At 39.1% G+C, this 13,759-nt stretch overlaps 1 long non-coding RNA gene across 1 annotated transcript; it reads left to right on the forward strand.

The window, feature by feature from the left end:
- The first annotated feature begins 189 nt into the window (after positions 1-189).
- LOC146583550 (uncharacterized) lies at positions 190-914 on the forward strand. The gene is made up of 3 exons (XR_014893156.1): positions 190-211; positions 378-465; positions 673-914. It is a non-coding gene; the product is annotated as an uncharacterized LOC146583550 (long non-coding RNA).
- The last annotated feature ends 12,845 nt before the right edge of the window (positions 915-13,759 follow it).

Here is a 13,759-nt window from a genome sequence, read left to right on the forward strand (position 1 = left end):
AAAAAAATATTCACAAATGTGTTGACTGATAGACTGATACTTTTGCAACACTGTTTGCGAGGAATGTGTTGCAAAACTTGTAACTGAAGGGTGGTCGGGGTTATAGGGGATTGGGGGCGGAGGGACCGGGAGTGGAGGTCAGCCAATGAGAAGGCAGGAGACAAAGAGGCCTCATTCTCTGCTCTGCCACGCTGGATTTACAACCACATAAGTGAGTAAATCAACATACACAGAAATCCCTCATTCCTTATTAGCAGCGGCAGCAAAAACTGGAGTAAAGACAATTTTAGCTTATTGTAACGGTGCTAAGTAGTTTAAATAAATACCAGTATAAATTACCTGATCAGTGTTCTTCCTTGACATTAGCGTTTGTGCAGTTTTTTGACAGACATTCCGACCACGTTCCAGAAGTGTCTTTAGAATGTCACCATCATCACCTTTCTCAGGTCCATTTGGGATTTAAAGGTAACTTAACTCACTCTAACAATAACAAAAACTTTGCACTGAGTCATTATGTGACGTATACGAGTAAAATCAGAACATCTGTCCTCTTTAACTCATAATAAGAATTGAAATGAAGAGAAGATATATAGATATGTATCATTCACAACTCTTCAACTTGTGTTTTATTACAATCTTCTTAATCCTTTGACATCTGGATGTGTCCTTTAGGTCAGTGGCTCTCAAACTAGTGGCATGTAAATACATGTGCGTCATCAAGGGTTGAGCTATGGACAAATATTTAAGTCGGTCCACTTCATCAAGAAATGCAAAAGCCAAATCGGCTAACATTAGAACATATGACATACATCAGTTTTTGTGAAGACATGTGTGTGCCAACTAAGACCTTTTGCACATACAACAACAATAAACCGTGGTTCACTCCTAAACTCCAACATCTTCGTAAGGCCAAGGAGGACGCCTACAGAAGTGGTGACAGGGCCCTGTACAAGCAAGCCAGGATCACACTGACCAAAGAGATCAAAGCAGCTAAAAGGATCTACTCCCAGAAGCTGGAAGAACGGCTCTCAGCCAACAACCCTTCGTCAGTGTGGAGGGGCCTGCAGGAAATCACCAGTTACAGACACCCCCCACCCACTGTTGAAGTAAACAAAGACCTGGCCAACGAGTTAAACACTTTCTACTGCAGGTTTAAGATGGACAGACTCCCACGCCTCACCCTCCCCTCCCCAGAGACATTGCTTCAGACATTGACCACCAACACACCTTCCACCTCTCCCCCCTTCACCCTCCCCATTCCAGACTCAACGACCTCCATCACACCTCTCACCCCCCTTTCCTTCTCCCTGAAACTCAGAATACACACTGAGGATATGAGCCGACTATTTCAGAAACAGAAGCCCAGGAAAGCCCCCGGACCAGACACCTCACCCTCCTGCCTCATAACCTGTGGTGAACAGCTGGCTCCCATCTTTACTCGCATCTTCAACAGATCCCTGGAGCTGTGTGAAATTCCCTCCTGCTTCAAACGCTCCACCATCATCCCTGTTCCCAAGAAACCCACCATCACAAGACTGAATGACTACAGACCTGTCGCCTTGACGTCTGTGGTCATGAAATCCTTCGAACGACTGGTGTTAGTCCATCTGAAGGATATTACAGGCCACCAGTTGGACTCTCTGCAGTTTGCCTACTGGGCAAACAGGTCGGCAGTGAACATGGGGCTGCATTACATCCTGTAACACCTCGACCCCCCGGGAACTTATGCCAGGGTCCTGTTTGTGGACTTTAGTTCGGCTTTTAACACCATCGTGCCTGAACTTATCTCTTCAAAACTCTCTCAGCTCAGTGTGTCACCAGCTACCCGAGTCTGTCCTGTGCTCCTCCATCACAGTCTGGTATAGTGCAGCCACTAAACAGGACAAGAGCAGACTGCAGCGGACTGTACGGGCAGCAGAAAGAATCATCGGCGCCCCCCTGCCCTCCATCCAGGATCTGTACCTCTCAAGAACCAGGAAACGGGGCGGAGGGAGATGGCTGACAGCGGACGAGAGTAGACGTGTATTCGTGAGCTCCCTGCGGTAGGCCCAGGAATCTATCTTTATCCTGACTTGCCCTCATACAATTCCGGACCATAGCAAGAGGCAAAGTTACTAAGGAAACTTCTGTATGGCAAGTTATAATTTGCGACACTCAAAACGAAAGAAAACGGATAAAACTTCAGGACACCTGCACACATTGGCAACAAGAAATATGGCGGATGGGGAGGAGGAATTGCCAATTAGCAAATTACTCAATGCTATCAAGGAAACTAAAGAGGACCTCACGAAACATATTGACAAAAAAACGGCCGATATACAAGCAACCCTGACGAAAATTGAATCCTCTCTTAATGCGCTTTCCGAGCAGGTTGAGGAGATGGAGGCGCGAGTGAGCGCAAACGAAGACGACATTAAAGATGCACACAACCGTGTCGATAAAATGGAGAAATTGACAATGCAACTCAAAGACAAAATTGACGACTTGGAGAACCGCAGTAGAAGGTCCAACCTGAGGATACTGAACATCCCTGAGCAAGCAGAAGGCTGCGACGCTGTGGGATTTTTGGAGAAATTTATACCATAAATCCTGGGGAATGATAACTTCACCTCACACATTACCCTTGAAAGAGTACACCACGTCAGGAAGAAGTCTGACAGACCACGGCCCCTCATTGCTAAGTTTCTGAACTTCAGAGGCAAAGAGAAAGTCCTCCGACTGGCTAGAAGTAGGGGAGAGATGACGTATGAGAATAAGAAAATATCTTTTTTCCCGGATTACAGCGTAGACCTGCAACGCAGAAGAGACGAGTTCCGTGACGTGAAACAGAGGCTGCGAGAGAAGGAGATTGAATATGCTCTGATGTACCCAGCGCAACTTCGCATCAGGCACCAGGGATCTATCAAAATTTTCCCCACTCCTGCTGAAGCACAACGTTATCTGAAAGATCTTCCGAGTGAGTAGACTAAAGTGATCTAATTTGATTTCAACAAAGCAATTCGCTCTTGTACTCTCAGATGAGAAGCCCTCCACTGTTAACTTTGGGGGTGGGGGCGAAATGAAGGGAAAAAAGACTATAACATCAAGCATTGACATAGAAACTCTCCATCCTCCACTTTTCAGACGAATTGGAGATATGATTTATAGTAATCCAGTATTTGATAACTAATATAAATATTTGCTCGTTTCTCAGTTAAAATAATGTGTACGAATTCATAAAAGTACAGATTTTGTGTGCATTTATGATCATGATATCAACCCCCTACTGGATGAGTGTGATTACATCTTGATCAACCAGTTTATTTGTCCCTTACACAGTTATGTTCTGTATCCGACTGTAAAAATTTAGTACTTTGCTGTAAATATCTCACCAAGAGTGGCTAAAGTTTCAACCTTAACAGCTGCCTGGGCCACCACTATTGTTTGGCTGAATTACCTACCTAATGTGGTTTTGTTATAGGGGTTTTATGAGGCAGGTTTTTATTTTAACGTTTTGGGGTTATGTATGGTCTCTTACCAAAAATTTTACTCATACTTATGTAACCCACATAAAAATAAAAAGAACTGCGTCTATAACTAAATTGGAATCTTAAATTCCAACCGGAGCGTGTCCGTGAAGGCATCGTGCGTCATGACGCACGCCACGCCGCGAGGCTGCACATGCCTGTTGTGACCAATCACATTCGCGAGGCACTGATATATGCCTTCCGGGTTGTCGCCTCGAAACGACGCGGGGGAGAGGCGTTAGCGGATGGAAGCAACATTTTTTTTTTTTTTTTTAAATACTTTAATTAAATTTATGCACATATTACAATCTCTCGTTGGGAGACAACATTTGTGCAACAACATCTTGAAAAGGTTGAATAAGAAATCAAACGAAAAAAAACAAAACAAACAAAACAAACAAAAAAAAAACAAAACAAAAAAAACCACATATATACATATACATAAATATATGAAGGCCATTTTTATGACATATAACAGTTTCCTTTCTGCGAACACTTTAACATACATGTGGCTTACTTAGTACACCAAAAACACAATCATTAAAAGGATAGAGATTGAGTCCCATTGTCGCATATCAAAGCAGCCTCTTTACATGAATCACTCAGTAATTCTAAAGATGACAAAAAAGATTTTAATTCAATTTTCAATACAGTTAGGGAAGGTCTTTTACTTTTCCATTTGCATTTGTGTAAGTGGTATTTGCCCATAATTATCACCACCTTGTGTAGCATGGACAGTTCCTTAGATGGATCACCATTATTATATAAAACTTGTGTTAGAGTCAGTGGGGTCATCCCATCTATTCTTATACTCAACCAGTCTACTAGATCTTGCCAAAAGTCAGTTGTTACTGAGCAGGAAAAAAACAAATGATCAATACTTTCCGCATTTTGTGAACAAAATCCACATGGCTCTACCTCAAACCCAAACCTTTTTTTAAGCATTTCAGCTGCTGGGTAATATCCATTAATTATTTTAAATTGCATTTCTTTGACTTTGGGGGGGATAGGCCATTTTAAAAAGTGCGTATATTTGTTCGTTATTTTAATATTACTCCCTTTTAGTTTTGTGTTACTGTTAAAGTCGTGAAATAATTTGTTTTTAAATATCTTGTTCATGGTTTTATTATTACAGTTTTTATCCGTCAAAGGAATCTGGTTTAGATGTAAAGAAGGTAGACTAATTTGTGCCTTAGAGTAATACAAATAACCTTGAATCAAACTCAACAGAGGTAAGGGGATTGCCTTACAAACCTTGTCATATTCTCTAAGGGAACACTGAATGTTAAACTTCGTATTAAAAACACCCACTGAGAGAAACTGACCCCTTTCATCAAGTAAGTCTGTTATAAAGATTATGTTTTTTTCAAACCACTCTTTAATAAACAACGACTTCTTATTAATTGTAATTGTTCTGTTATTCCACAAGGTGGAGCAATGTGGTGAAAAGTTATGGGCAAACACCATCTTCCAATAAGATAAGACCTGCTTATGATATTCTGACAGTTTCACAGGCAACTTCAATATATCAAAATCACATTTCAGGAGAAAATCCAACCCTCCCACCTTTTTGAAAATATTTTTTGGGATATGGAACCATATGGAGTCAGGTTTCAAGAGGAAGGCTTTTATCCAGTTTATTTTAAATACTCCAACCATTGATTGAAAATCAATTGACTTTATACCACCTTTAGCGTAATCTTTGACAAGTTGTGATTTTTTAATGTAATGTGTTTTATTGCGCCAAATGAATTGATAGATTATAGAGTTAATCTTTTTAATGCTTTTCGGGGTAATGTATAGTGAGTATGCTGGATAAACCATCTTTGAGACGCCCTCTGATTTGGATAATAGATTGCGTCCAAAAATTGTAATATCTCTCGTCAACCAATGATTTAGTGTTTTGGACATGCCATCAATTTTGTCTTTTAGGTTTTTTGATTCTCTAGTGTTGATGTCTTTGTCTAAATAGATGCCTAGATACTTAACTTCATTTTTCACTGGAATCGTCCTCATGCTATTTTCCAAACAATCATAAAGTGGCAAAAGTTCACACTTCTTTAGGTTCAGACACAAGCCTGAAGCTTTAGAAAAAATTGAAATGACATTCAATGCTTTCTCGAGTATTGATTTATCCTTTAAAAATATTACTGTGTCATCTGCAAACTGACTTATTTTCAGTTCAATATCAAAAATGTTTATTCCTTCGATGTCTGAATGGTTCACAATGAGGTAAGCCATTAATTGAGTGCAAAGAATAAATAATTTTGGAGAAATTGGGCAACCCTGTCGAATTCCACAGAATATGTCTATCCTAGATGCTATGCCTGGATTGAGTGAAACATAACTATAAATTTGCTTGTAGAACAGTTTGATCACTTTGCAAAATTTGTTTCCAAATCCAAAAAGTTCTAAAGATCTAAATAAAAAATTATGGTCTATTGAATCAAATGCTTTAAAAAAGTCAATAAATAGTATCAGTGTTACGAACAGCTGATAGGAACGGCAAAGCGTGTTTCTGGAATATTATGTTTTTGTTCCTGCAAGCGCTTTTTATGCAGTTTTTGCAAAGCTTTATGTGGAAGGAAACTGTGACCGAGGACAAGCTGATGGCATAAGATGTAAGTACAACTCCTCCGGTTTCATATGCAAAACAAATTATTGCGCTAGCTTACACGGTTCCGGTTCTACAGGGATTTAAAAATAGTTACACAACACGGAGCGTGCTGCTCTGACCGGCTTTAAAGGGTTAACAATGACTTTGAAAAAGAATATAAAATAGTGTGCAACACCACTGAAGTTTTTTTTACCTCTCTTTTCAACCAGCGGCAGTCACTCTCCTCTCCAAATAACTTCTGCTTAGCTTTCCGGGCTTCCCTCGGGTCCTCTTAATCAGCGGTCTCCAACCTTTTTTGCGCCCGACAATATTTTCACGGACCGGCCTTTAAGGTGTCGCGGATAAATGAGGGCGGGGCTAATAATCGGCTCAGTCATTTTTAATGATCGTTGAAAGCCCAGATCGTAATCGTGATTAAAATTCGATTAATTGAGCAGCCCTATCTTTAATCATATCAAAAAAGATATCTGCATTTTCTTTTTCAGTTCTTGATTTATACAGATTACTATAGAACATGTTAATTTCCTCACTTATTTTGTTTGGTTCCTCAATTATAGTACCATCCTTACTCAATTTAGTTATTTTTTTCTTTGTTTGTCTACGCTTCTCTAGACTATAGAAATAAGATGAATTTTTTTCTCCATGTTCAATCCACTTGGCTCTAGACCTTACATATGCTCCTTTAGCTTTAATCAAGTACACCTCATCTAGCTTATTTTGTAAAGATTGTAAGCGTTCTGACTCTTCCGCAGTCATACAGGGTTTACCACATAATAAATGAATTTGTTCAATTAGATTTTTCTGTTCACATACGCGTAGGGCAGACACTTTCTTTCCCGTTTCTATAGCTAATTGTTTCACATTATATTTAAACCATTCCCATTTACTGACATTAGTCATGCTCATATTGTTAATTTCTGATTTAAGTTCTTTAACTTGTTTACAGAAGTCTTCGTTTTGTAATAAACTATTGTTAAATTTCCATATGTTGTCAGATCTTTGTTGTTTACGTAGAGATAATAAGAGACTTATCAGACAATGATCAGTAAGTGGGGTTGACTGGGTCTCACATTTCGTAACATATGATGATACTGTTTGGGAGACAAGCCAATAATCTAATCTTGAACATACGTTTTTATTTGATGGACTAAACCAAGTATATTTCTTCATATTTGGGTTTGTCATCCTCCAATAATCGATCATATTGGTTGTCGTACAAAAGTCACAAATAATGCTATCGTGTTCTGGTTGATTTCCTCTTTGTGGTTGTCTGTCAAGCCATGAGTTAGGAGCCAGGTTAAAATCGCCTCCAGTTATCACCTGGGTAGAACCATATGTAGTACTCCACTTTGCAATTAATTTACTTAAGTTAGACATCATATTTCTATTTAGCGACCTGTTATTGTATCCATACACGTTAATAAGAATAATTTTCTGTTCACAGACTTCTACCAACACCATGATCCAATGCCCCATTCCGTCGCTTTTATGATCAATAACTCTCCCTGCAAATTTGTTGAATAAGATCATAACTCCTGCTGAGTGAGTAGTACCATGTGAATAAAGAATACTATCTCCCCATTGATGTTTCCAAAATGTTTCCTCTTCCTTACCAGAATGTGTTTCTTGTAAAAACAAAATGTTTGCCTTAATTTCCTTGCAGAATAAGAACATGGCCTTACGTTTGACATTGTTTTTTAAGCCTCGAACATTTAAGGAACTTAATAGAACAGCCATCTATAAGATAAAGAAAAAACAAAAACAAAAAACGCAAGAACAAAATACAAAACAAGAACAGTAACGGCTTCCTTGGCACTTACTAGAAGAAAAAAAAAGTGCTTGAAGCAGGAATAAGCCTAGTGTCCTACCTATGTAATCATAACAGTACTCCGACCCTAACACAGTACTACCCCTTTATATATGCGGCAATTTTAGCTCTGGATAGCCCACGTTTAACTACGGCTTTGCTTTTTGACCCTCTCCTATTTTTTATTTGTGTATTTTTAACAGATATGTATATATAAACATATATATACACACATACATACCCACATTTTATGGTTAACTTGTAGTGACTTCTTCAAGTGCATCTCACAGATCGATCCTTTTACCGTCTATTATTGCATAACCCTCCTTTAGGAATGCTCTTTTGCCGTTGTTTCGAGCTTCCTGCACCTTGGGCCACAGCTTGATCCGAGCTTCACGGTCTTCTTTGGAGAAGTCTTCTTTAAATTTTATGTTCAGTTCTTTGCAGACCCTGGCCTCTTTGGATTTCCTCCATACTTCATCCCTTGCCGTCCTCATGCTGAACTGTATGATGATTGGTCTTGGCACCTTGTTGCTCACTGCATTGTCTTTCTTCCCCAGTCGGTGTACTGTATCAACCATGAGCTGCAGTTTTTCCACTGATACAGGAACTACTCTTGTTAGAATGCCGATCACTGTTTCACGTGTATTCTCGTTGTCCTTCTCTGTCAGACCCAAAATTCTGAGGTCCCATCTTCTGCGGTAACGTGCACTCTCCCGACAGCTCTCCTTTAATTCTTTGTTTTCCTTCATCAGCGACTCTACCTTCGTCGTCAGCTTGTCAATTTCCTCTCTGTTTTTTTGGGTCGCCTGTGTATTTACTTCAATGCGTTGTTCGAAGGCTTCCAACTTCTTTTCAAGCGAATCAAACCTTTCCTCGCATCTCTTTGTGAAGCCAAGTAAAACTTCATATACATTCTCGATGCTCACCTGCTTCTCAGTTATTTTGCTTTTCATTTTTTTGGGATTGGGACTTGGTAACGGAGTGTGGTCACCTATGGGTCTTCCGATCTCTTTCTGAAGTTCCATCTCTTCTATATCTTCATCCTCACATGCTTCCCGCATAGCAGCAAGGTTGTAATCATGGTCGGAGAGGCTACCTGTTAGCTTGGGGTTAGCCATTTTTATCACTCTAAGTTTATCTTTGTGTCTGCCTGAAGGTCTGTCAAAGTAACTTCCAGGGGGTTTTGCTTGCGTTCTACTTCCTTTGGAGTAACAGTTTGTCAGTAAAGTATTTTACAGGACATCAAAATCACGTTTCTTAATCAGACCCGCAGATTGTACAACCGCTTATTCCGCCATCTTTCTCTCCCCTCGCGGATGGAAGCAACAGGTACGTGGGGCGAGCGCTTTTCGCTGTTTACTATCTTGACTTGTTTTGAATTAATTGTGGATTGCGTTCAACAGTATTTTGATACCGCCGTGGGTAGATGCGTGGGGCTCGTATGTGACATCGCACGTAGTGAATGGTGAGTGAGTCTGAATGTTTGTTTGTATTTGTAACCTGTATCAGTATGCCAGTGCTATTAGCTGATGGGATGGCTGAGGCTTACTGCATTACTACTGCTCTCACTTTATGTGGCTGTAGTTTTGTTATTTGAGATTGTCATTTATTTTGATTCATTACAATGGTTGGATATGTATTTGTTGTATTTTCTCATGGATTTTATGTGTACACTGGAACTAAAGCTAGCTTGGGAAGTTTAGATGAATTTTGCTAATAGTGGTCTTGTGATTATAGTGCAGGCTAGTGGTGCCCTGGAGAGACCACAGCGACACCACTACTTTGGATGGCGAGCTAGGCCCAACGAGCCAGAACCCCAGCTACAACTTCCTGCGGTCTGGTAGGAGGCTGCTGCGGCCTACACTCTCCCCTCTTGGTTTTCAGTCCCCTAAATCTCACTTCTGAGATTTCAGCTTTGGAATCTTAGTGCTGATCATCATACTTCAAATTTCAACCTGTCTAGACTGTCATACGCGTTGGACTTATATCACTCATGAAATAAACTTTATGGACATTGTTGCCAGAGGTTGGACGAGGTTCCTGCACTGCTGTGCAGCGGATATTTTACAAGCTTGAATTGTTTTATTTTTTCCTTGTCTGCAGATTTTGTAAATATTGGTGTTTGGTAATTGCACTTTATTTTCACTATAAATAACAATTGTAATCACAATATCTGTGGTTGTACGTTTATTGTACTTCACTCACCTCCTAGAGCCGAATCTGATATCTTCTGAATTAGCCCAACTACTCATAACCAACTTAAATTATTTTAGCTTATGTACTTGCTACACTTACGCAACTGTTCAGATAGCTCCCTGGTCTAGGCTGTATCTTACTATTATACCCATGGACAGAGCTTCACCACATCGAAACTCAGAAAAGCAGGAATGTGTTCAGAAATCCCCAGAGTTGAATACCATGACACGTACCTGTCCAAGACATTCATATTAAAAAAAAAAACTTAAATTAAGGGTCATCTAACTTGTATATCTTGGAATATTAGAGGGATTAATTCACCTATTAAGAGGGAAAAAATGCTGACATACTTAAAGAGGCAGCGTGTAGATGTCGCTTTTATCCAGGAGAGTCACCTCACAGACGCTGAACATTTAAAATTACGAAGAGATTGGGTAGGCAATGTTTTTTACTCGTCATATACTTCCAAAGCAAGAGGAGTCACCCTGCTTATTAATAAACACCTGAACTTTCAACTAAATTCAGTTGAAAAGGACAAAAATGGCAGATTCTTACTTGTAGCTTGTGAAATAAATAGAAATAAGATAACTTTGATAAATATATATGGGCCCAACTACGACGACCCTTTATTCTTTAACAACTTAATAATGAAAGTGGCTACAATTGAGGGCCAGTATATTGTGGGTGGAGACTTTAATTTGGTCCTAAATCCCTCTTTGGATTGGTCCTCACCCAAAACAGCTTCACTATCCAAGGCAGCAACAGCACTGAACCAAGGTATGAAGGATATAGGCATAATTGATGTGAGGCGAAACCTTCATCCAGGCCAGAGGGACTTCTCCTTTTTTTCACCAGTACATAATACACACTCTAGAATTGATATGTTTCTTGTACCACAAAATATGACGGCAACAGTGATAGATTGCTCCTACTTAGCAACTACTTTTTCAGACCATAATCCCATTAAACTTTCCTGGGCTACCAATATGTCGCAAAGTGCAACCCACAGGTGGAGGTTTAAAAATTATATGCTAGGAGACTCTGATTTTATTTCATATATGAACACTAATATTGAAATTTTCCTAGATGCCAATTCAAACTCCTCTTCACATGCCAATATTTGGGAAGCTCTCAAAGCCTATATGAGAGGTATGGTTATGTCATATGGTGCCAATAAGGTTAAAAAGGTTAGAGAGAAGATAACTAAATTGGAGATTGACATTAAAAACTTGGAGCAGGAATATATTGCTACCAAAAAGGAAGAATACCTCAATATATTAACAAAAACAAGGTTGCAATATGATAATTTATGCACCAGCAGAGCAGAAGCAGCCATGGCCAGAACTAGATATCACTACTACGAATTTGGAAACAAAACAAGTAAACTACTGGCCTGGCAAATTAAGAAAGAAACATCTGATAAATTTATACGGACAATATTAACGGAAGATGATAAACTTCTTGATGAATCAGCACTCATAAATGCCGAGTTTAAACGGTTCTATGAAGATCTGTATAAGGAGCAAGGGATCGACAGTACTGCTGCAAAAAGATTTATAGATGGAATAACCCTTCCTAAATTACATAATGAGGACAAAGAACTGCTTGATGCAGATATATCTGAGATGGAGGTTCTTCGAGCCCTCAAGTGTTTACAAAATAATAAGACCCCTGGACCAGATGGATTCCCAGTTGATTATTAGGCTTTTTCTAATAAATTATTGACACCACTTACAAATATGATTAAAGAAGCTTTAGAAAAAAATAAATTACCAGAATCATTGGAAATTGCAACAATCACATTACTGCCAAAACCGGGCAAGGACAAACAGAGATGTGACTCTTACAGACCCCTCAGCCTCTTAAATGCAGATTTTAAAATATTATCTAAAATAATTGCACTCAGATTGGAGGACATTATGCCTAAGATAATAAATACCGACCAAACAGGCTTCATTAAAAACAGACATGGAGCAGATAATGTGCGACGTTTGCTCCATATACTGAACACTGCTCAAAAAAACCAAGACCCACTGCTAATAATCTCCATGGACGCTAATAAAGCATTTGACAGGATTGAGCCAAACTTTCTATTTCAGGCAATGGAAGCCATGGGCTTCGGAGAAAAGTTCACCCGCTATGTTAGGACACTTTTTAATGCCCCCAGAGCCAATATCATAACAAATAATGTGCTCTCAGGCACTTTCTCTTAAACTAGAGGTTGCAGACAAGGTTGTCCAAGCTCCCCCTTGCTCTTCGCGATTGCGATCGAACCACTAGCAGTTGCCATCCGTACTAATATCTGGAATCAAATTTGGCACAAGTGAACGTAAACTTTCTCTATACGCAGATGACCTCCTACTGTATATAACGGACCCTCTTAAATCAATTCCCTCTTTAATGAAGTGTCTTAAAGAATACAGTGCAGCCTCAGGATACAAGTTAAACTATACCAAAAGTGAGATTATGTTATTAAATATACAAGATAGCCGTATTAGAGCTCTTACTGACCCATTACAGTGGTGTAATAATGGATTTACGTATTTGGGTATACAAATTGGTAAATCCGAGGATCAAATATTCAAACTAAATTATATCAAACTGTTGGAGCAAACCAAACTTAATATTCAGAGATGGATGGATTTTCCATTATCTCTTATAGGGAGAATTAATGTTATTAAAATGAACACTTTGCCTAAGTTTATCTACTTATTTCAATGTCTCCCTACAAATGTTCCTAAAAGTTTCTTCAAAGAGCTTAATAAACTCATAACTTCTTTCATATGGCAAAAGAAAAATCCAAGAGTCAAACTCTCCTCACTACAGGCCCCATATTCAAGGGGAGGACTTAATTTACCAAACTTTAGGAACTATTATCTTGCCTCCCAGTACCGATCAATTTGGATCTGGCTACATGCAGAGAGGAGTGAGGTTCGATGGGTTCCAATAGAACAACATGAGGTGAACCCCATACCATTAAAAGATGTTCCATTTTTAGGTACAAAAAAATGTCTATCCAAGCTCACAAACAATTTGATAATATTAAACACCTTCTGTGCCTGGCAGGAATCCCACTCACTTCTGAAAATAAATATCTCATTTCTTAGAAGGACACCCTTATGGGGCAACCCTGATCTCTCTCATCATATTGCTGACCCAATATTGCGGGGATGGAAGGACAGAAATATTCGAACTGTTGCCGACTTATACAATAATGATACATTTATTGACTTTCAACAACTAAAGGAAAAATTCAAACTCCCAGGACAAAGTTTCTTCAAATTCCTACAAATAAGAGATTGGGTCAAAGAGAAATCCAAAGGATTATTCCCCGAGATACCTAAAGAAACTCCTCTTGAAACGCATCTTTGCACCAAACCATGGAAGTCAATAAAAGGAATAGCATCTTCTATATATACTATTATCAATGAAAAGTTACCTGACCATAATAAAGCGTCTATAAAAAGAAAATGGGAGACAGACCTGGGCTATGTCTATGAAGAGGTAGAATGGCACCATTTATTGGAACAGGCACAGACCATGTTAATTTCTACAAATCACAGGCAAATGCAATTTAATATATTTCATAGGATATATTACACCCCTTATAGGTTACATAAAATTGATACT

Source organism: Mchenga conophoros, linkage group LG1 (assembly GCF_057382185.1).
Source record: "Mchenga conophoros isolate Kocher_MC1m ecotype Shallow Benthic linkage group LG1, M_conophoros_male_GT1.1, whole genome shotgun sequence".
Taxonomy (NCBI): Eukaryota; Metazoa; Chordata; class Actinopteri; order Cichliformes; family Cichlidae; genus Mchenga; species Mchenga conophoros.